The sequence below is a fragment of the Stylophora pistillata genome, chromosome 9 (genome assembly GCF_964205215.1).
Source record: "Stylophora pistillata chromosome 9, jaStyPist1.2, whole genome shotgun sequence".
In the NCBI taxonomy this organism is placed as follows: Eukaryota; Metazoa; Cnidaria; class Anthozoa; order Scleractinia; family Pocilloporidae; genus Stylophora; species Stylophora pistillata.
In genome coordinates this window covers 21,668,027-21,692,700 of record NC_142527.1, presented here as the reverse complement: position 1 = coordinate 21,692,700, position 24,674 = coordinate 21,668,027, and the positions used below count along the sequence as shown (strand labels likewise).

At 38.6% G+C, this 24,674-nt stretch overlaps 1 pseudogene across 1 annotated transcript; it reads right to left on the bottom strand.

The window, feature by feature from the left end:
• Window positions 1–6,363: 6,363 nt before the first annotated feature.
• LOC111327332 (uncharacterized) lies at window positions 6,364–18,061 on the bottom strand (annotated as a pseudogene). The gene is made up of 19 exons (XR_015991999.1): window positions 17,915–18,061; window positions 16,870–17,234; window positions 16,416–16,580; window positions 15,834–15,947; window positions 15,485–15,616; window positions 15,011–15,107; window positions 14,054–14,272; window positions 13,419–13,633; window positions 13,111–13,272; window positions 12,666–12,833; window positions 12,083–12,193; window positions 11,608–11,724; window positions 11,330–11,420; window positions 10,837–11,214; window positions 10,410–10,532; window positions 9,683–9,802; window positions 8,455–8,589; window positions 7,972–8,214; window positions 6,364–6,902 (listed from the first exon to the last, which is right to left on the bottom strand). The product of XR_015991999.1 is annotated as an uncharacterized LOC111327332 (transcript).
• Between the last annotated feature and the right edge of the window lie 6,613 nt (window positions 18,062–24,674).

Genomic DNA, 24,674 nt, shown 5'->3' with positions numbered 1-24,674 from the left:
TTCAACAGATTAGTTGCCTTCACATAATTACAGCACTTTTGTCCATTTTCCATGTAGTATTACTGCCTGGCATCCTAAACCAATTGTCATATGAATATTCTTGAATGATCACTCAACCAAACGGAGCGAGTATTTCTAGCTTACTGTCGATGGAGGCGGCGAGGCCAAGTGGATAGGGTACTGGACTTGTAATCCGGTGTCCCGGGTTCAAGTCCTCCACTCTGCCACTCACTGGCGGGATTTGTTCTCGGTTACCCCTAGTTCAACTCTTTGGCTGCGCTCTGTAAATAGCCCACTCGTCTGTCTTCTGCCAGTGGCGATTTTCCAGTACTTAGTTAGTCTACATTGTGACTGAAAAGTCCCTATGGAGGAGCTTCAATCAACGTATTTATTATTACTTATAATGTCATTAAATTAAAATAATCTTATATATTTGAGTATCACTGGATACTAAAGAGGTTTTCAGTGAGAATTAGAGGTTGGTGTTTAAAAAGGTAAGTTATCCGTTCCCTCCATCTTCTTATAAATTTCCAAGCTCGCTTTATTTTGGATGACTGCCAGTGAAATTGGAATTTCCAAGCCTCCTTGGGGTAGTGGCGACCGTCGAAATTTTGTATTGCGCACATTCGCTCTTAAATTTCCTCCATATTCAATAAAATACTTGCAAAGTCGAGAGATCTCTCGAGGCAAATGTCCAACCAGCGACAATAGTTCTATCTTGCCCCTGATTTTAGTATACACACTCATGGCAAAGGGGTTGAATATGTTGCCCCGTTCCGGCTTAACTACCAACTGCTGGTTGATTCTCGGAGCCCAGATCTTTCTGTATTCGTGAAAACTGCTTGATGCACAAGCCAGCCAAAATAATGTCTCTTCAGCGCTTTCTTTCCCCGAAAAAGCGTTGGTTTCTGAATCACTGGTTTCTTCTTTCTCGACTTCAGCAATGATATCAGCAGTTGCATACGCTTCTTTCTTGTCGCAATTGTTACATAAAGCAACACTCGAACCACATTTCCATCCAGGATACTCTTCAGAGGCTGGGACGGAGCACCAAATTCCTCGGTTACAAACAAAGGACTCGCATTTTAGGCATGTGTATTTTGTCAAATTGTTGCACACAATGCAAATGCCTTCCATTTATCTATCAAGGTAGTATTAAATATTCTGCAATCTGTCAGCCAACTGTCACCGACAAGAAAATTCGGCAATCACAACTTCTGTGTAACTTCCTGTACCTGTTTAATGATTACAGGTATGTCACACATCTCCGTTTAATAACTCAGGTTTACTCTCACATGGTGTTACTGCGCTTTTCAGAAACATGCGAGCTCTGAAGTTCGAAAGCCAACTGACGACTCCGCTTTTTACTACTGTCAATCATCTTAACGGACCTCTTAGGAAACAAAACTTTACATCAACGCGGTCAAAAAGGTCAAGGTCTGTGAGTTGTGATTGGTGAATTTCGATTCGTTGTTTGTTTTATGGTTCGTTGTTTGTGAAAAGCGCAGTAACTCAGAGATGCATGGGCCGTATGAGTATGTTAAAATTTTTCACAAAGGTTTCCCAAGACGAGGTTTCCGTTGCGTCTTCCAGCAGTGATCTTAATGCTGCCGAAGAAAATGCAGTCAGACAACAATTGTTTCTTGACACTCCAGAACCAAAGAAGAAAAGGGGGAAATATGGAGAATATGACGCATTTCAGCGAGCAGAGATTGCCAAATGGGGACTTGTGCATGGAATAAGACCGGCAGCAAGAAAGTATTCCATACCAGAGTCCACTGTTCGAGGAATGATAAAATCTTACAAAAAAGAACAAAAGAAGAACGGAAAACTCGATCAATTGCCACGAAAACATCGCGGAGCAAAAACTTTGTCACCCGAGAACATCGATGAGAAAGTTATCTCTATGATCAAGAGCGTGAGAGCAGCGGGCTGCGTTCTTAATTACAATATTGCTGTATTTCTAGAGCCAAAGGTATCGTAATGGCTAATGATCGATCACTGTTTAAGGAAAACGGAGGAAAAATTGATATTCATTATACATGGTGCCAGTCAATTTTCAGAAGATTGGGCTACAGCAAACGCCGAGCAACAACTGCGAAACAACCCGTGTCACCTGGTTTTCAGAAAGAAATTGGCTTCACATGTTGTCGCTCTATTAAAGGAGTGGTTAGTGCTTACGACGTACCCGACGATCTAATCATAAACATTTACCAGACTCCTTTGCCGTTCGTCCTCATTAGTAAGTACACGATGAAAAAACCTAACGAGAAGTTTGTGCCGATAAGCCATAGCACTAATTATCGTCAAATTACAGGGACATTTTCAGTCACCGCCTCCGGGAAGTTTCCTCCAATTCAACTAATCCACCAAGGTAAAACAGATCGGTGCCATCCTAAATTTCACTTTCCAAAAGAATTCCACATCACCCACTCGGATAATCATTGGTCAAATGAGAAGAAAGTAATTTAATTAATCAATTACATTATCATCCCCTACGTGAAAAGGATAAGAGAAGAGCTTGGTTTTCGCACCACAAAAGAATGGGTTTTGGTCGCAGATGTTTTCAAATCACATTGGACAGATACTGTGAAAAATTTCGTCTCCGACAATAACTGCAAGATAGTGACTATTCCCAACAACATGACATCGTACTTGCAACCCCTAGATTTAACAGTCAATCGCTCTTGCAAGGCTTTCCTTCGAAACCAGGCAAAAAAATGGTACTCGGAGCAGGTACAGTCCCAAATCGTGAACGGTATTCAACTAGATAAAGTTTCAGTAGATTTGAGGATCAGTGTACTGAAACCACTCCACGCCAAATGCGTTGTGCAATTTCACGACTTCATGCAGTTGAACGGGGAGATTGTTGTAAAGGGTTGGAGACGTTCAGGGGTGAGTGCCACGCTTGAGGAGCCTCAAAAAAGAGAGGACCCTTTCGAACTGTAAAGACCCTTGATAAGAAGTTTTTGTTTCTTTTTGATAATATCTTTTTTATTTTGTATTTTCTTCCCTAAATACTATTATTGTTAATGTTATCATATGCAATGCCATCTGCCTAAATGGAATACAAATAAATTGTTGTTATCGCTGTTGTTGATTTCATCTAACTGAACAAACCATGCGACATCCTTCTGTAGTCAAACAAACAAAAAAAAAAAATGCGTGAAAAAATGTGCCAGCAGCAGGCAGTGAAAAACTTGCTTTAGGTTTACGCGAATTCTGTGCTATTCTTTAATTGTGTAATGACAAAAAGGTTAACTGCATCTGTTAACTCCAGTAAAGAAACCAAATAAGAAAAATGTTCTGCGCGAATTTGAAGCTGCGCGAATAAGTCCTCTATAAGGTGCGCGAAATTAAATCGCGCGACATTAAGACTGAGCGAAAATGAGTACCACGCGAAATTTTAATACAAGTAAGGTAATTAACTTCTGTTCTTGCTTACATTTAAGAGCAGAAGAGAAACAAAAAACTGCCTACTACCAGGCCACTACACCTGCAGTGGAAAAACAGTAAAAAAAAGTCGCATGATCGACTTCCTTTTTTCATGAAGGTGAAATCAATTGAACTGATTCCTTTAAGGGAGCAAGGGGCAAGTAATCCCGTTTTGGCTCTGTGAATAACTTTAAATCCGTCACGATTTTATATAAGTGCAATTACTGTTAATTTTCTTCAATTTACAGCTGGATCTAGGTATTCTTTTTGCAATGATTTTGAATCGGACGTTTTTAATTAGAGTCTGTTCGCGTGACGTCATATAAATGTTCGAAAACGAGGCGCCGCCATGTTGGAGGAGTGATTCTTGAGATGGCGGTCAGTAAATTGAAAAAATATGCGTCTTCGGACAAAGTGATTGCGGATTTCAAGCTTATATTTTCAGCTTATGCCAACTCACTGGAAGGCAACATTAAGAAAAGGTATGTCGAAAAAATCTCAGTGATCGGCTTGAATCCTTTGCTCGTTCCGGTGCAGAAATATACTTCGAATGCCTTCCTCCAGTCGAAGCTTGTGATCAATAATTCTTGAAACTAACCTGTCCTAGATACATTAAAGCGATATGCAAGGTCTTGATTTGGTACCCCGAGACGCAATTTTATGAGAATCATAATAAACTCCTGAGTTAGTCAAAAGAAGAGGACGTCTGGTTACACGTGGTGACAGGAAGGAGAAGGTTTTCTTTAATATCTCTAAGGACGGCAAACCGGTATAAAAAACGCACTTTCTCGTTATCTCCTTCAAAGTAATCTTCTTCAAAAGCAGTGGATTTCTGAGGCAGCTACGTTTGTTTTGTTCTAAACATGTAGTAACACTCCTCCGTCTGAGTGTTGCACGATCTACTGTAACCCTCTAGATCGATCTGCGTTGAGGCAATGTTTTCAACGCTTGCCTTCTCTTCTTTCTCTTCCTCTCCAGTTTCTCCAAAAGTTTCCCCTCCATTCATCATATATCTCTTATTCGCTCTCCAGGCTCATTCACCTTTACAGCTTTCCTTTGCATAGCTCCCTGCTCCTCACGTTCTCTTTCGCGTTTTCTCCTCTCGGTAATCCTTTGTGCTCTTTTTGTCGCTGTTGTTCTTTCCTCTCGTCGGATTCCTTTAGCTTGTCGTGCCCCAGATGCAAACTAGGAACCCAGTCTGGGTTTAATCGATCCCATAATTATGCTGCTTTTCCCGAATGAAAGTGGATACCGCAAACCAGGTCATTTTCTCCGTCAAGTCAGCTCGACTAATGCCAGCTAACCACCGAGTTCGCCTTTCGGTGGACAAAATCTCAGTTTCTTCCCCTTGATTGGTGACAATTTTTGGCACCTGACAAAAGCAAAGCCCTAAATTCTTCTTTTTGTGATAAGAACAGCCAACGACGAGACAGAACGAAAGCATCGCTCGAGAAATTACGCTTTCGAATAAAACAGCTTGCCACAAGTGCTACTTTATTTTCCGTTTTCATGTCGAGTTAAGTGGCATTTTCGGTGAATACGGGAGTAGCGTTTTCTGTTGCTATTCGTTTTTTTTTTTTCTCAGTTGTAAGCCCTGTGGTTAACTGATTTCTTCTTACCATTGCTTCACGGCTCGCTTACAGGAATTTTTTCCCCATTTCGCTCATCTCTACTACCCTTGAATCTTTCCTTATTTCGGTATTTGTTAATGCAAATTAGTTCAGTCTTTCTTTGTAGCTCACCGGCCTAAATGCGATGCGACGATATCACTAATCATGCAAAGTAGATGAAAGGGTAAATCCAAAGGCGACCTCACTATAAGTTAGGGAGGAATGAACAACAATTTGGGTTTCTGAGTTTCTGAAATGCAAACTTCAACTTTCAAGCAGAGACTTTTGTGAGTTAAGCAATCAAGCACAGACTACTATGCTTGGGTAACGCAGTTTATCAACCAGAAGAACGAGATGTAAGTAATGGTGATGTGGGCGGGGGGAGTGTTGACTAGCTCAAAAATGGTTCTGCTTTAGAGCGATCTGAAACCCGATGCACTGAAACAGAACCAAGATCTACGGATTAGGGGCGTGCTCTCTAGCCCTAACCAATTACCCATCATCAACCAAGGGTGATCATTGCACGATTAAAGAGGTATCTTCAGCCTTCTGCTGCCTCGATCGAGGTCGCTATTGTAAAGCTCTCTTGCATCACCAAGCTAAGCAAATAGCTAGAGGTACAATTTCAGTAAAACTGATACGGCTTTAATGAGTTATTTCTTGGTGATTTATAGCTAACATTTTTAATTTGGAGAACATTTCATACTGAGATGTGAATTTAAAAATAAACCTTACCAGACTTACGCATGGAGAAAGGTCTGTCGGTAGGTTCTATTACATATATTTTTTTAAGGTTGTTTGAACAAAAACCTCGCACTTCCCTTTTATCAATATTACCTAAATCAATTTATGATAAAACGGCGACGAATATGCGATGATCTCTCTAAATGAATTTGGACGTCGAAACAAACTTACGCCAATATTACCCTGTACAAAGGGGAGATTTTTCAGGTCTAAAAGCTATGGGGTTAAAATGTCGGAATTTGAATTTGCGATTTATCACAAGTTTTGTGGTGGAGAGACACCTTTTATAAAACTGTTTCGTGCAAAAGTGGTCTCTTGTATAAGGTTTTATATCTATTTTGTCCCCTATTTTCCTTACAAGATAATGTTTAAGGTGTTTGCACACGCGTGATTTTTGTTTTTGTTTTTTTGAGAAAGTGAAGAGGAGACCGTGTTTGCTAAATTTGATATATTTTTCTGCTACAGGCACTTTGTTTTTTTGAGGGATCAGGTGTCGAAATCAACTTACTAACAAAACATCATTCTGCTGTTTAATTAGAAAATATCACTGCAATCTTTATTATTTGCATGGGTATTTTTCGTATCATTCACATTTATTTCTCACTACATGATGTGTTAACTTTCAGTCTAGTACGGTAGTAAGCACGACAGTAAAATGTTTCTGATATCCTTACAATACCATAATATACAGACACGTATGTGCGCTTTTACGGCCTGAGACTGAGAAAGCGTATATAAGTTAACACCAAGGGTAATATCGAATGTTCCACGCCAACATATGTGATTTCCTACAGATTTTTTTCTAACTGGTCACTTCATAGTATACCTCTATCTCATCTGCACGGAAATTTCTATTTCCTGTCCACATGTATCTGCTACAGTATGAACCGCCGTAAGCGTAACAACCATTGAAGTAAGAATTGTAGTTACTATTTGCGTTGCTTGCAACGTAAATATCATGTCCATTTCCAAATGTTGGACCATAATTGTAATAGCTGTATGTTGCATGATAGCGGCTCCACGAATAGATATTCTTTTTTAAGTATCCATATCCATAATAGTTTTTCAGGGAAAATAGAAAGGCGGTTGACGAGTAGGTGTATCCATTGGTCCCTGAAAGAGAGCAGACATGGAATGTATTAAGTTAGAAATTCACACGAACCTGTGTTTAAATAGAGACGTTTTAACCGATAATTAACACATAAACAGCAGACTGCCATGGGATAGAACCTAGGATGGAACCAATGGTAGCCAAGGTTATGATGGCGTTATTTAAACCCTTTCACTTGTTGTTGGTATTTTGACTCGCCCTACGGGCTCGTCAAAATACGGAACAACTCGTAAAAATACTCAGCGATACTACACAACCAAACGTCTGATAAGACGTATTTATCAGTTGATTTTCAATATTGCTATGAGTTTTTTTTGTTTACCACGTCTAGTAACTATATGAAAGCGAAAAACATGTATCATAAACCACAGAGTGTACTCGAAATCCACATGCTGTGTAAGTTTAAAAAATAAAGTGAAATTCTTGTTATTTTGCTGATTTGTGAAGAGTTAAGATTCTTTTTTCGATTGGTGTGCATGATTCATCTTTAATGATAAAACCGCCTTGACCCTGCAACCGTTCGCCATGATTTCGACATATGCATACTGTAAGACAACACTGGTGCTAACATAATTGAGATTCCGAGACAACATGCTATGTAAAACAAAACTTAGAGACTAGCTCCATCATTTTATTTGTCTTATTTAAAAGTGCTCATAAATAGATGTTATTTTTAATTATTGTATTGGGGATCTTAATTCAACTCTCAGTTTGGTTCACCACAGTTCTTTCTATGTGTACTTAATTAAGAAGCTAGCTAAGGTTTGTATCTCTAGTTGTAAACCAAGGAACCAACTCAATAACAAATGTGCGTGAAGACGTAATTGCCCTTTTCAGCCACAAAATTCAAGGATCTTCCTGATAAACTTTGTTATAACCTTCAGTAAAACGCAAAACGTTCGCGTTGTGTGACAGTGATTTGCTAAAAGGTTGAAATTAACATCTACTACGGTAAATAAACGACTGGCAATCCAGAAATTGCGTGTTACTCCACTTTTAAAAACAGGTTACTTCTTATAGCTTGATATCGTTATCAAATTTAAGTAAGATAATGGAAATAAAGGATCTTACATCCCCATGAGCTACTAGTGTAACCGCCAAATATGTAACCATGAGCTTTGATGATGGTCACTGTTTTTCCAAGGTTATCACATTTCTGATGAAATGTCTGTGAACTCCACCCATGGCTAGAAGCTCTATAGCACAGTTCCCAGTAACTTCTTGACTGACTCGTCAAGCGAGATTGAAGCCAGGAATCTAACTGGGACATTCTGTTCGTGTCTCTTCCTATGATGGAGGAGTTTCCAAGGCCTCCTGCAAGGTATAAGATGAAAAATCCGTACTGTTTTATCAATTAGCGCCTTATAACCAAATGGTAACTATCATGGATTAAAACTTGCAAGTATAGTGTTTCTACTGACGACCGGAAAGCCCAGCTGCAGAGCGATACTAAATCGGATCCCAGGCCACAGCATCTGCCACATATCAATATCCATGAAAATAATTAAACAAAAGCAATTAAACTATCAATGATGAAAAAACGAAAAGACTTACGGAAACCATAGCAGGTTGTCCCGTTGCCATAATAGTTGGCTGTATTGTTACACTTGCAAGTAAATGATCCTTGAGTGTTAGTGCATTTCGCGTTGGCGTCACAGTTATGATTGTTGATTGAACATTCATCGACATCTATAAAGAGAGAGGGGACATACTAGAGTTGGCATGGGTCCATGATTGCTATTGAAAATCAGTGATACTCAGGCAGTGATTGTTTTCCAAATGATTTTAAATGAAGTCGTTTTGGATACCCTAAAAAAGAAATTTTGTTGCGAGGTTCTCCTCCTTCTGACTTACTCGGTGGCAGCGGTCGATCGATGTTTGGATAAGGCCTACTCTGGGGCCTTAAGTCGCCGTAACTTTGGGCGATTTAAGGCGACTTGAGCAAATTGGTATAAAAAACGTTGCGACTTTAGGCGATTTAAGGCGACTTGAAGCGATTTTATTTGACTGAAGCGATAAATCAAAGTTACGTATATAAGAACGATCCTTCGCAGTAAAGCACTATTTGAGCAATAGTGGAAATCAGACCTGAAAAAAATTTCAGGCCTGTACGGGATTCGAACCACTGACCTCTGCGATACTAGTGCAGCGCTCTACCAATTGAGCTAACAAGCCAACTGGGAGCAGGCCATCAAATTAATTTGATGGCCTGCTCCCAGTTGGCTTGTTAGCTCAATTGGTAGAGCGCTGCACTAGTATCGCAGAGGTCAATGGTTCGAATCCCGTACAGGCCTGAAATTTTTTTCAGGTCTGATTTCCACTATTGCTCAAATAGTGCTTTACTGCGAAGGATCGTTCTTATATACGTCTCATAACCGCAGTTCACTCATATGTTTCATATGTTTGTTGTTGTTAAATCAAAGTTAGCAACAGTCTCTCCATAAAATTTAAAAATATTTACAGAATCCCTTGCAATAAACACAATTTGATTAGAGTGGGGTGAATGGGGTCAATTGGGAAGGGTGGAACCCTTGTAACATTTCGTAACCAAGAGCGACTTAAGGCAACTTAAGGGGACTTTAGGAAACTTTAGGCGACTTAAGGCAACTTAAGGTCCCAGAGTAGGCCTTTGGATAGATAAGTAGAATACTTGAAAACAGGTTTGCCCAAAACTTCTTGGTGAGGTATGGAAATTTATAGGCTTACAAGGGTTCCTGTAAAATTGTTTTCACCAAATTTGGGCAGCATTATTGAGAGTTTGAAACCTAAGAGCGTTATGTACCACTGCAGCTAACTCCATCTCCAGTGTAACCATTAACACAAATGCATGAGTACGATCCAAAGGTGTTTTGACACGCGGCATTGCTATGACATCCACGACCTGAGGAACACTCATCTATGTCTGTAACAGGGAAAAAAGGAAACCCATAATGAGTTCCAACATGTGTAGATTTGTTAAGTTAAAACATTACGTTGTCAATCGGTTCGTCTGTAGTGAGTTGAAATAATGAATGGGAAATTTAGCGGAGATTTATCAAGACGTTAGTCGCTGAGTGGATGAGTAATTCAATTAGAAAGTCAGTAACTAAGTATTTTAGAGTTCAATTGTTCCACCAATCTATCATTCACGTATTCATGCATTCAGTCAGTAAATCAATCAATGAAATATTGGGAACTATATCGGACTATTGAAAAACATTGGAAAAGAGAGTGAGGATTGCGGAAAATGCCTCAAAATTCCCTCAATGTGAAGATTCAGTTTTGAGTTGATTCGTGTACCTATGTCCATTTTATTTAATATCTACTGGGGAAAACATTTTGGCGACATTATTTCATTACACTACAGGTCCTATGAATCTGCTTTTCTTTGATAGCAGATTAATTTGAAATAATTTCTTGTCTTTCTACGGGAATGTGGGTGTAAATTACACCGACGTTTATAATGACCTTATGGTGAGCTGAGTTTTAGAATAAGAATTCACTGAAGCTATGAGTTCTTCCATTCATACCTGTGCAATTCCGACCATCACCTCTAAACCCACCGGCACAATGGCAGCTATATGACCCCTGTGTATTTGTGCAAATCCCATTCTTGTCGCAGTCATGGTTATTTCCTGTACATTCATCAATGTCTTACAGTAGAGAAAAGATTGAATGAGGAAACAACAACAGCAAAGACAGACACAAGGACTAGAGGAAATTGACCAGTAAACAAGCTATCAATCACAACTGGCTAGAACTTACAAGTCATTGGTGCGAAGGATGGAGGCAGATAACAACGAAGGAAAATAAGGACAGAGTAAGGTTATTGATTCCGAATTCATATTAAAATGAGCAGGATCAATCCTCAAGGCTAAGAATTCTTCTTTCACCTCCTTTTACTCCCATCAATCATTAAAAGGATGCGGTCTTGCAAAAGAACAAAAATGTAATTACCTTCTGAACATGTATAATTATGACAGCTCTTGCAATCAACGTCATTCCATGTGAATTTATGTCCAACCCCCAAGGTGTGAACACAGTCCTCGTTCAGTCGGAAATCGTTTGGTTGATGTGGAGCCCAGTAAGTGAAGTTGCTTGACTGGTTACCGGCCCAAAAAAAGGTGCCCTCGGTGTCTCTGTCATTAAATCCAATCCATCCTTTGTCTCCATTCAGACGGTGCTGTATGTAGACATTTTCTTCTTGATTTTTTACGGTGATGAGGCTGGTTTTGTATAGTTGGCAGGTTTTTTGTGCCTCGGTCCAGTTTTTGCATGACTGACTTGTAGAGTAGCAAAAGCCAGAAAAGTAAGACCAGCCTGGTTTACAAACGTCTAAGCAAACAAACATCGGAGACAAAGCATAATTAATTAATTCACCAGTCTGCTAAAATGTCTAAAAGAATATCTTACACAATAATAGCATCGTTCCATTCGTATTTGTGCTTACCCGCTAAGACAACGTAAGACACGGTAACAGGGTCATGCTGATCAGCGAACAGCTCCTTGAGACAAATTCGAAATTCTGATGTCTGGATATGCTGTAGATAAAGAAATCAATTAGAGGGAAATCTCCATCCAGATGAGGATTTGCAGGTGGCAGGAAAACGTCTGAACATTTCACAGTTACGGTTGAGCTAACTAAATGGATCGAGAAACTGCGTATGCATTAGACACCTAGCCTTAGCAAACAGCTGACGGAAAACCAAAAAACAATAAAAAAAGTACCTCTATCCATGCAGTAACAGATATGTACTTTGGCTTTAGGTTTTTTCCTTCTGAATTATGATTCGCGGTGATTATTACCGTAGGTTCCTTTTCATAAGTCTTAACGAACTGCACGTCCTGTAGGGAAGAGCAACAAAAATGTCAAAGAAGCAGTCAAATTCTAATCAGATTAAAAAAAAACAAACAAACAAACAAAGCAACAAAGACAACTGTTAACAGGAAGTCTATCTGCCGTAAGTGTTGCGCTAAAATCTTTATTCAATCACATTACATCAATAAGCCAAGTGAGGCTTTTAATGCCGATTAAAAGTGAGAAATGAACACGATGAAAAAATAAGAGAAACTTGATAGAGTAATCCGAGTTATTAAAACTAAATCAAGGCATAAGTCGTAATATGCGCGCAATTTTCCTCGGCCACACATACACAGGCTTTGATATTTCCCTGTTCAACATGGTTCCTTGTGTGCAGCGTACCTTGCAGAACGCACCATTGTAGTTGGCAGAAACAGAGTTGTTGTTAGGAAAGTCGATTTTTTTACTTTCAGCGAATAGCGGGCGATGAATTTCTTCAAAAGCCATCCAGTTCTAGAAAGATAAATTCAAACAACGTGTTGGTACAAAGTTGCTTTACCATAAACAAAGAAAACTCGGAAACTTCGGTCAGAATGTACAACGCAAAAATGTTACTGAGACTGATTTCGTTTCCCTTTTTTCGTGAAAGGTATCCCAATATTCTTATTCGAAGGAGCCCGACTGAAATTAAAAAAAAAAAAAAAAAAAACATGTTTGCTTTGCGAATGGCGAGTGCCTATCTTGATTTTGGAGAATGATGTTCTGTTGGATCAATAGTTCACCAGCTAATCTTCCTGTGTCAATGGCTTACTTCGAAAAATTCTTAATAAATGAAACAACAAAACAAGCAAAAAAACATAAACAAAACAAACAAGAAAAGGAAGAAAAAGTAAATACACGATGAAACTGAAGCACTTTACGAAGCTTGTGACTTGTGAATACGCACCCTGCTCGAGTTGTTCACAGGTATTGAGTTGATACATACCACTAGGATGTCCTCATGAAGACCATCGTAATTTTGTAACTCTCTGAGACAAATGTAAAAGATAGAACTGGTAACATTTTCTATCCAAAGACTGGCGGCATCATGCTTGTAAGCTGAAGTTACGTGATCTGCCGTCGCCAAAATTGTGGGTGTAGCTGCGAATTTATCCTTTGTAATATAAAGAATTCATAGTTGTTAGTTGCCAGTTAGAAAAAATTAAATGAGTTACGGTCAGTCATATTCAACCACTTTGCTAGGAATGAGCCAAAAGTGCAAAATCACCATATAAATTTGACTGGGGTCACGGAAATGTCTTTATAATCGTAGTTGTAAAGATGTAGGGAAACAATAATATGCAGACCTTTCATCCAAAAAAGAGGGAGGAAAGCATATCGGAAATCATCACTATCAATTTATGATTTCAGTCAACGTAATGGAAACTCACCTTTGGCAGACTAATCTTTACGCACTTCGTTCCAGTCCACCATTCTGGAATTCGAGTGTTTCCTGTCACACCTCCGTTTGGAGCTCCTTGGTAAGCCATCCAGTCGACGGTCGCAAATTCTTTCGTGCCACGGTCATTTCTTCCTGCAGCAGTTGCACAAACCTTCAAGAAACAAAGAAATTGTGGTGAATATGGGGTCCCGTAGAAAAGGTGAAACAAAATAAAAACTGCTGTTAAAAGAAATCAACAAAGCAACCAAAGTAACAGATGTTGAATCATTTCTGTCTAGTAATTCAAGAATAACCAACCCTAAAATTCTGGTAATTGACATTTTCCACCCAAGAGACAGTGGCTTCGTGTACGAAATTCCTCCTGGTGGAGTTTCAGTGATTGGTAGTAATTTGCACGTGCATCTCCTTGTCTGGATAGAACGAAAGTGGCGGGAGGGTCACCAACTCGCAAGCTGTCTCAGTCCAGGAAACATCTCTCTTCAGCTCAATTCTTCCTCTCTGAACAGGAAAACCTAAAGCAACATTGAAATTAGTTCAACCTTCAGCCATGTGCTGTAATGGGTATTGTTCATTCTCTCTTAAAAGCGTGGTTTACACATACATTTCAAAACCTAAATAAACTCTGAGAAACTGCATACACTTTGATCCTATCAGTGCTGAGGCTATAACTCTGTGCTCAGTTGTCTTCATTTATCTCGGAAATCTCATATAACTGTGATCAGTAGCATTACGTCTTCCAATGGCAAGAGCAAATGTTAAAGCGCCTAAAGCAAACAAACTTTCTCCATAGTGTAGTAGCGTATCTCCGCGTTTAAGAGGTATGGTATTTACGATTCAACAGTGGGCTCCTTTGCGTGCCTATTAGCAACATGAAATGCTCTTGATCCCTTACACATAAAAAGCATGCCAACAATCACACGTCCACTTCTTACCCGTGCAACTTCCAGGATGATAGAGAGTGTGGTTACTCTTCAGTCTGCATACATCCAGCTCAAACATGCACTTGTTTTTGAAAGTAGTAGAGTTAGATGAACACACTTGTTCTTCATACGAAGGGCAGTTTTCTTCGCACACGCAACGGGCGTCAAATGCGTCGAATGCCTTGCAGACAGCAAAGTAATCGCACGTAACGTTGATGCACGGGTCAAGGTCTTTGGAATAGTATCAAATATAACCAGCGAGTGAGCAGTGCTTAAAGTGTTTTAAGATAAAGGTGGGGTCTACATGAGAGAGTGTCGCTTTCGAATAGCTGAATTTTTCTCGCTTTCCATAACATTGAGTGACTGAGATTATTGTAAGTCCCTTTATTTAACAAGTTGTGATAATTTTTTCTTAAATTGTCATCACAATACTGCAATCTTAAAGAAACACTTAATTCTTCTTGAAGTTAAAAAGAAAAAACTCACAACAAACAAACAAGCAATCAAGTTCGAAGACCTCTTTCTGTTTTAATTGACTAGATGTCAGCATATCAAGATTCACTTATTTTCTGCAAGGTTTTAAAAGAATCTGTAAATATGGTAAGGGGGCCACCTCATAACAAAGATTGCTTTGAATTATGCGTACAGATAAATACAAAAAAACTTGAGGTGAAAAAAAAGCAATAATCAAGGGTGTTTTCAGAGCTGTAGCGTTGCTAAGGTATTCTCACGTGTCTGAAAATAAAATGAACAAAACTTGCTGAGAAAAAAAATTCAAATTCAAAACTAGGGAAACCAACGTAAGCCACTTTACAACTCCTGTTGGGTGAGTGGCATGTTAGTTAAGGTAGCTTTAGGAAAGTACTTCATGCTAGCCCATGATTTCGAATTATTTGTAATTTCTGACATGCCTTGCTATCGGTAGAAAGACATGAGTAAAATAATTTAAACTATCTGTCTATTGCCCACCTCCAATAATTGCAAAATGTACGGTTATTGGGTCATGAGTCTTGCTAAGTCCCTGGCTGTCCTTAACACAAACCTTAAACGCCGACCGACTAACCTCCTGCAAAAACAAATCAGAACACAAGTGCTCTAGGAACAAAACAGTTCATTACTTTAAATTTAAAGTAATGTTAGCCCCACCCAAAACATAACTGAAATCTGTTTTATTAACTTGAGAGGTAATTCTCAAGGCCTCTTGAAGAAATTAAGACACGAAATATGATATACGCTTTAATCAATTCCTTATTCTTCATTGTATACCATTGCAGCCCCCAGTTGTTTTAAAATTATACGTGCTTTCTCTTTTGCAACAACAACATTCTAAAAATATTGAAAATAGGGAAACTAAAAACGAAAAAAACAACCCAAAAGAGAATAAAGAAACAAATAACGGATGAGAAGGTAATAGTAAAGTATTAGCTCATGTGAATATGTTACCTCTATCCAAACGTTTAAAGCGTTGTTACAGCGACCTTCTGAGTTGCCCCACAAAGCACTTGTGGTGTTTTCGTGACTTCCACATACCAAGACGGCAGGCGGCTCGTAAAATGGGTTTTCAAAATTAAAGTCCTGTTTTGGTACAAAAAATGCAAGACTTTAAACTTTCAGCGATAGACCTGTTTATGAAAAATAAGTAGTAGCTCTCTTGACCTCAGTGTGTTTGAAATGTTCAAACTAAACTCTTCATATCGATTTGGCTACAATCAATAGCAGTGAACAAAAGAAGAACAACAACAATAGCAACAACAAAATCAAAACAGAAATAATCAAGTTAACAACTTTCTACCTGGCAAAAAGCGAAGTGATTTTTTCGCAACGGCGCCCCTTTTCCAGCAAAATGAATCTTTCCTTCTTCAGTGAAGTTCCAGTTGGAAGGTAACACTTCGTATGCAAACCAATGCTGGTGAAACCAAAAGAACCAATTTTCAGAAAAGAAAAAAATTACGGATATTAATGACAATCTACATAGTCATATATAGAGAGTTTTTCGCATTTATGGTTTTATTATAATTTCAATTTGTATTTGGAATTTATTCATTCCTAGTTCTAAGTAATTGTAACGCAATTCAGTCTACGGACTGCCATGTTCGATATTCTAATAAACTATCTATCGAAACAATCTATCTACTATCTATCTATCTATCTATCTCTATACTCCAAAAACATGACTAAGCTGGTGTGAAACAAACGAATAAAAGGCCCAAAACACAAGTGCAATGAGAACTGTAAAAGAAAGAAGGAAGTAATCAACGCAATTTGAGCCACACGATGGGCCTCAAGCATTACTTGGAATTTCGTCGCTTACGGAGATCATTTCAATCTGAGTGAAATACTTCCCATTTATCGCAAAACTTTAAAATCAGCTTACCACTTTGAGGTCCGCATGAATGCCATCAAAGGCCATGAACTCTCTCATGCAGACGTAAAACTCCTTTTTATTGACACCTTCCAGCCAAAGATTCATGGAGTCATACGGCCTGTCTGTGTGCTTATGCTGAACAGAAATAAACAATTGTGGCTTGTTCTTAAAGCCCTGTAATTGAATGAGAGGAATATAAATTAGAGATTCAGAAACAAAAAATTCAGCTTTAAAAATCTCGTTTTCCGTCGCTGATGCAAAACGGTGAATCTCTATAATTAAGGGATATCGGAAGTAAGTTTTGCTTTAGGAGCTCGTATTCATTTAAATAAAACTTTTTTTAACCTGAATGCGTCAAATAAAAACTGACTAAGTCGGCAGCCAAACCGCATAGCAATATTCTAAGCAGCTACGTTCAAGAACTAATTCAATTATACACTACACACGTTACGATGAAACTTACATTACTTTGGTTATCAACGATCGATACTCGTTTGCACTGTGTTCTTGTAGTCCATTCATCAAAGTCCACGATGCCAGACTTGATTCCTTGATGAGACCCTTGGAAAGCGAGCCAGTTAATGACAGACATACCTGCAGAACCACTTCCGGCCTCACGAACGCAAGCCTTAAATCCTGACGTAGAGATCGATTTTACCCATAGTGCTGCTGGGTCGTGGATCTTGATATGTTTGTGGCCATGGCTAAGAGTAACGAAGACTTTGATGTCACCTGAGCCCTGAAACTGTGTTTTGAAGGAGACGGACTCGCAGCCATGACTATTTTGGGAGATATCAGTAATGTTGACCTTTCCAGCTTGGAAGACATCTGTTTAAAGGAATATCAAAAATTATTTTCAATATCAATTCCGAACAGTAAGGAATAAAAAAATTCTAAAATCTAAGAGAAGTTAGCTATTATTGATGTCTTTAGGCGAATTTTACTTTAGTTTTAAGAGGAAACATGCTAGGAAAAGTGCTTCGTTCAAGCACAAATTCTGCATCTATAGTCTTTAGCAAATTGATCTTCCCACGCATAGACTCATTACGATTGAAAATGTGAATTTACAAGTGACTTTGAGGCCTCAAGATGACAGATTGCATGACTCTTAACGGTAAAATGAACAATCAAGGCATAAGAATAAAGGTATTAAAATTCCTCGCTTCGACTACTCTGTATCTGAGGAGTTAAAATCGACAAAATTTGCACAGGTGTGTTCTTCTCCAGAGCCACTTCACGCCCATTGGGCGTTGTTCCAGATTTGTAACGTTGCCGAGTCTTTTTGCATTCGTCTACCAGCTAACAAGCTCGAAAAATTGAAAAATAGCTGAGAGTTGGATAAAAGAAGGACATAGAAAAATGTTACTTTACTCTTTTATACACTCAACACCTTAACACGCGAAATTAAACAAAAGCATAATCAACAAACTTAGCAATGAGACTGAAGTTCATCTAAATGATTTAGAAATATCAAATCAAATCAGCTACAGAATTAACGAGAAACTTACCGCTTGAAAGACACAGCTGGCGAGAAATCAATAGGAAAGCAAAAAGCCCAAAAAACTCCTTTAAGGTCATTCTGTGGCAGCATGCATGAGTTGTAAACTCGCTGAAGGCTCCTTTGATCTCAAGCTTTCAAAACGGAATGCGAACAGAAACAGTCGGAACATGTTTAAATCATGCCGACAGTTACCTGATATATCTGCTAGAAACGAGGCTCAACGTAAATTGCTCAAAGCTGCTTTTTTGAGGAATTACCAAAAATTCATTAATGAGGTTGGATAAACAACGCGCAATGGTCACCTCCTCACCTTTTTGTGGACATGATTTTTTCTCTAACGGACATCAGAGATAGTTTTGGATTTTTTTCTAATATTTCAATGCTAGTACTTTTTTTGTTCCTTCCTCTACCTTTTTTTTTGCTTAGTTTTGTTTCTCTCTTGCATATGAACGCTGATACTTTCTAATTGCGTGAGGTGTACCGTGCGTGTTGGATTATCCTGTTATTAAAAAAAACTGAATTCTTGGAAAAGGGTTATAAGCTACGCAACTATGTGGTGTGATTGTTGTCTGCAATTCCTGGGAACTATGCTATTATAGAAACAGGATTACTGGGGAACATGTTAAGACTAAGGGCGCAAAACTTCAGAAGGAAAATCAAGGTAAAAAGGGTAACCATAATGTGCCGTATTGAGAACTGCTTGCTTCCTTCTGCATAGCATTGAAAGAACAATAAAAAGATGTCTTTATGGGTTTGTTTTGCTTCTAAAGGAGATTCAAGAAGGATTTTAGGTCATTTGTTAGCTTCTGTGTCTGTTTTTTTCCCTCTTTTTTTTTTTGGCTTAGTTGTTTCTTTTTTGCATCAGTGCACTGATTCTTTATAATTGTATAATTTGTGCTGCGCTTTTTGGATTATCCTGTTCTCAGATAACTCCAAAAAAGGATTATTTTCCACGCGTTTATAGAGTGCGATTGTTGTTTGTAACTTCTCGAAATCGTGCTATCAGAAACAGGATTATCACAAATCATGCTAAGACTGGTGACACAACGCTACTGAAGGGAGCTCGAGGTGAAATGGTAACCAAAATGGGCCGTATTAAAAACTGCTTGTTTTACTGCTGCAAAATGCTAAAAGACCAACAAAATCCTTCTCTTGCGACATGTTTTTCTTCTTTAACGAAGAGCGTTGAGTTTTAAAATGTTCTCAGGTAACATGCGTGTTGTTTTCTTTTCTTTTTTTCCTTAGCTTTTTTTTTTTTTTTCCACCTCGCATTTGGACGCTGATGCTTTGATGTGCTAATGCCTTGCGTGCGCCATGCTTTTTGGATTATCCTGTTATCAAAATAATTCCAAATTCTTAGAAAAAGGGCTTGTTAATTAAAGAGCGCAATTGTAGTCTTATCTTCTTTAAATCTTGCCATTTCCAAGAATTCGGCATTATTCTGAGAACAGGATAATCCAAGAAAAACGTTGCACGCTATGGAATTAAAAAGTACTGGCCTACTAATGCGAGAGAAATAGAAAGCCGAGAATAAGCAAAAAAGGAAAAAAAATAGAGGTATTATCTAACAAATAACTTAAAATCCTTCTTCAATCTCCTTTAGAGAAGAAAAACATGTCTGCAAAGGAATATTGTAGCGGGTCTTTCACCACATTGCCATGCATGAGTAACTCCGAATTCTTGGAATACGGTTATTTGCTGCGCGTTTATAAAGCGCGATCATAATTCATAATTTAATATTTCTATTGCGGAAATTAACATCTGTATAGGATCAAATGCGCATTAAAATTTAAGTTAACACGCTAGACCACAACACCGGGAGCTACGTTCCCTACTCTTTGCGATAAGTGAGTGGGTTCTTTAACGTCCTCTTGCTAATCAGTACAGAGAAGATGCAGGAGACGGGGCCCATAGTTTTTCGTCCTTATCCAAAAAGACTAGAATGTCTAACCATTTGCAGATATCATAGCAAAGGCAGCGCATTCTCCTCAGTTATTTTAATACCCTGAGTGTTGGTCCAGTCTGAGGCTCGAACCCTCGACTTCCCGCACGGCAGTTCGGCGCTTTACCACTTGAGCTAACCAGACGGCGGATTGTTGTTTGTAACTTCTCGAATTCGTGCCATCAGAAACAGAATTATTACAAAACATGCTAAGACTGGTGTCAAAACGCTGCTGAAGGGAGCTGGAGGTAAAAGGGTAACCAAAATGGGCCGTATCAAAAGCTTTTGCTTCTTGCTGCATATCAATGTGCTAAAAGACCAACAAAATCCCCATTCTAGGGATATGTTTTTCTTCCCTGACGAAGAGAGATATTGAGTTTGTAAATTATTATTAGTCACCTGTCTATTGTTTTCTTCTTCTTTTTTCATCTAAAATTAGGACGCTGATACTTTAATACTGACAATGCGTAGCGTGCGCCGTGCTTGTTGGGTTATCCTGTTGTCAAAGTAATTCCGAACTGTTGGAAAAGGGCTTGTTATTTGCCACACAGCTAAAGAGCGAGATTGTTGTCTACAACTCTTTGAAATCATGCCATCAGAGACAGGATAATTGTAAAACATCGTAAGACTGATGACATAACACTGCAGCAGAGAGGCTATGACGTTACTAAAATAGGCTTTATCAAACATTTTTTTCTTTTGCTGCATAGAAATGTGCTGAAATACCGCTACAGTATTCCTTTGTGGACATATTTTTCTTCTCTGAAAGAGATCGAAGAGGGATTTTAAGTTATTTGTTAGTTACTACCTCTGTTGTTTTCTCCTTATCTGTTTTTGCTTAGCATTGTATTTTTCTCTCATTAGTACATTGATACTGCCGGTTTAAAAGATGAGCTTTTGTTCAAGATTTTCACGGCATTGATACGTTTAATTGCATAGAGTGCACCGTGTCTGTTGAATTATCCTGTTCTCACAATAATCTCGAATCCTTGGAAAAGGCTTATTTGCTACGTGGCTATAGAACGCGACTGTTGTCTGTAACTTTTCGAAATTATGTCATTAGAAACAGGATTATTGTAGAACGTGCTAAGACTGGTGACGCAACACTGCTGATGGAGCTCGAGGGGAAAGGTAACCAAAATGGGCCGTATTGAGAACTGTTTACTTCTAACTGCATTGCAATGCGTTAAAAGGCCAACAAAAGCGTTACTTTATTTTACTTTATTTTAAGTTATTTGCTAGCTTCTGCGTCTGTGGTTTCTTGCATTTTTCAGTTTTTCCCTAAGGATCGATCAGATTGGGCAAACGATTCTTGCATGTCTTTTTTAGAGGAAACGCACAGGATAACACATGGCATGCGCCGCGCCTGTTGGATTTAGTTGTTATCAAAATAACTGCGAATTCTCGGAAAAGGGATAGTTGTCACGCAGTTGTCGAATATCATTAAAGAGGTTAAAAAGCGCGTTTTTTTTTTTTTTTGTCTGCGAATTGTTAAAACTGCCTTCGAAGGAATGAGTAAAAAGAACAACAAAAGGAAGGCAATTTTCTAGTGCATGTATATGGTCTGGCTTATATTTAAGACAGTCAATGCAAACCAATTCCTTTGGCCAAACCTTGATATTTCGAACCCAGGCCTTGTCTTGGCTGCAACACATCCTAGTAAATCATATATCGTAGACATGAAAGAAAGCTATCGGTTATCAAAGCGCTTATTTGTCACAGAGTAATCAAGATTAAAAAGCGCGACTGTTGCCTGTAAATTGTTGAAATAACTCCACAAGAAACTAGCGATTGTAGAACATGTTCGGACTGGTTTTCGAAACACTGACGAAGGGAAATTAATTAGGGAGTATCCAAAATGCGTCGAATGAAAATTGCCCGTGTGGGAATGAGTTAAGAGAATAACAAAAGGAAGGCATACCGCGTGCGTTGCATAAACGGTAATAGGAGTTCCATGTTTTATTATTTCGTTAGCAACAAAATGAAGGAACATAAATGGAGCTACAATGTGTGGTAAAAGTCTTGGCACACTCCACCACTATTAAAGAGGATGAAATCCTCTCTTGACTACTACTACTACCCGGGTAAATTTTCTCTAACATTCATTTATCCCCTCTTCCCTTAGTGTTAACACAATGGTCGCTTATTTTTCTTAAAACATTGTGTGGAGAAAAATTGGAGACTTTCGAGTAGCCTATTAGCGATGAATTCAAATATTTCTGTCGGCTATAAAAGTGAAAGTGAAAGTAAATGATTCGATACCTTAATAGCAGCATAGGCTGAATTGCTAAGGTCTACAGTGTTACCAAGGTTGAGATCGGACTTCAGCATTATGTTGAGTGGAGGGTTGTCGACCACATATTAGAGACCTTAAGCAAACCACGACGCAACGGCAATGAGAACATGAAAAAACAAGAAATCAAATCGGCAGAGTAATAGCTCAGCACGTGCACTATAAACCTTTGTACATTTCATGTCCTTCCCCTACCAAACAACAACGTGAAATCACCAAAATTTACGTTGTCCGAAAAAGGAAACCCGACGGTCAATTATTTAAGTATAAATTTGGAACTCAACGGTGCTCACATACGTGATGCTAAGGTTGAGGTGTGGCGCCGTAAGAGACAGTAAAGACAGCCAGTCATTCGCGAAATTCTTACTATCAATTTAAATTCATCTTTTAATTTATCGAAATTTTCTTCTTCGTTGTAGTCGTGACTGCCTAAGGTCCCTACTAAGGAGAGGCGTACCTCTACTATTGCCATTCATTGTCCTAGTTCCTTTGCCTTTGTGGAGGTCAGGGGTCTGTTATCCGGTTTTGGCTTTGTAAATGATTTTTTATCTATCACGATTCTCGAAAGATGGACTAAGTACATAAGGTCTTAAGTTTACCTTAAGATCTTAGCGTTCTTTGAACACTAATTTGAAATCGGACGAAATTTTAACTTTCCTTTTAATAGAGGAGAAATTTGTTTATTACTTCAGATGAATCAACAGTGAGACGGTGAGACTCGGTCGATAAAAGAAATTAGATAACCATTTAGGAATTAGAGTAACTAATCACTGGCCTGTATAAACACTGAGTAATAAAAAAATAATTGACGATAAAATGTGCATTCACCAGGACTGCAAGCCAAACATGATGAAACGTCGCTTAACCCTGCCTTAAGCTTCGTCTTATTGATCACGATTCTCTTCGGCGGCACAAATTGTACTCAGTTTTCTACTGCGAGGAAAAACAAAGATTAAAAAGGATTAGCGCATTATAAACAAATTAACGTAAGCATCGATTCGGCACGATTCTTCTTGGCTTTAAGTACCAGGGAAATCAAAGAAAAGAGGTCAAAAACAGAAAGTGTTCTGAGTCGTGAACAACAAAAAAATATACGTCAAGGAATTAACGCTAACATTGTGAGATGAGGTTAGCACAGAATCACCTTCATTATTTAACTGGAGTTTTGCGGCGGCACGCAAAGTTAAGTTCATCAGTGCCTTGTGGCGCTAAAGTTGTTCTCTGGACCTCGCTCGCGAAATAGTCTATTCCAGTTTGCTACGGCGTAAAATTTGAGTAGCGGTGATTGCTCCAAGGATTGTAATTAAGTTATATCTCTATTACCTTTGAATCCTTCCTTATTTCAGTATTTGTCAATATTAATTATTTTAGACTTTCTTTGTGGCCCATCGGGATGAATGCGACGAAATCACTAATAATAAATTTAAGGTGTGTAAATAATTTCAAGAGCGATTTTATGAAAACCTTAATTTCCTTATCTTACACTTTTTCACGCTCAGCAAATGAAAGATTAATCTTTCCTGCTGTAAAATTCTTTCAAATTTTGCAAACTAGTTAAACGGAATCTCTATCCCTTTCAGTTTGAAATTTTTTTGGTCGATGGGATGTCTGTGATTATTTCAATAGTTTCGTCTGTCGGTCCTCAGACCTTTACACCCTAAAATCATTTTAAAAAATCGACAGTAGTAGCGTGGTCTGTACTCTAATCGACAACGATATTCCTCACTAGAGTGGTCAAAATGTTGTGGACTCACGAAACGCAGCACTGTCGATTGGCTTTTTACCCCATTATCGTCGTCAGAAATTCCGAGTCATCCATGTTCGAGAGCTGATAAAGGAATTGCGTGACACATCGACACGAGCAGGTTTTTGTACTGTTACCGACATAGGCAAATTGGCCAATCAGATTGCGACATTACTCCGTGCCAAGTACGGTAAAAATATATAATCTCCGTTTTGTTCTATCATACGTTTCCCAGGGTGTTGACAAGGAGAATTTTTTTAGCTATCAAGAGATTTTTTAATTGCCGATCAATTCCTTTATTCTCATGACCTTAATATGTTATTCAGGCGCGGGGGGGGGGGGGGGGAAGGGGGGACCATGTGTAAGGAGAAATTAGATGCTAGTCACTCCTGGCGGTTAGAGTTGTAAATTCCCCGCAAGAGTCATTCAACATCAAACTTTGCCTCAACTCTTATTTCCCTTTCAATCTTCTGTCCTCCTGCTATTCCTCCTTCCCTCAAATGACTTCACAATTTTATCATAGCTCCTGGTTTTTTTCCGTTAATCTTCCTTTTACTTAATTAGCTGTCATTTTCATCCTTTTCCGCTTTAATCGCATTTGAATATATAAGTTTTTAAGCAACTAAACTAAAGCACCTGACTATCTATTTGAATAAAGGAGTATTTGGCTGGCAATCAACGCTAACCAAGTTAATGAACCAAACCTTGATAATTGCACGCGAGCCTTGTTTTGGCTGTAACACATCCCAGTGAATAATTATAGACATGTAAAAAGGTATCAGTTGTCA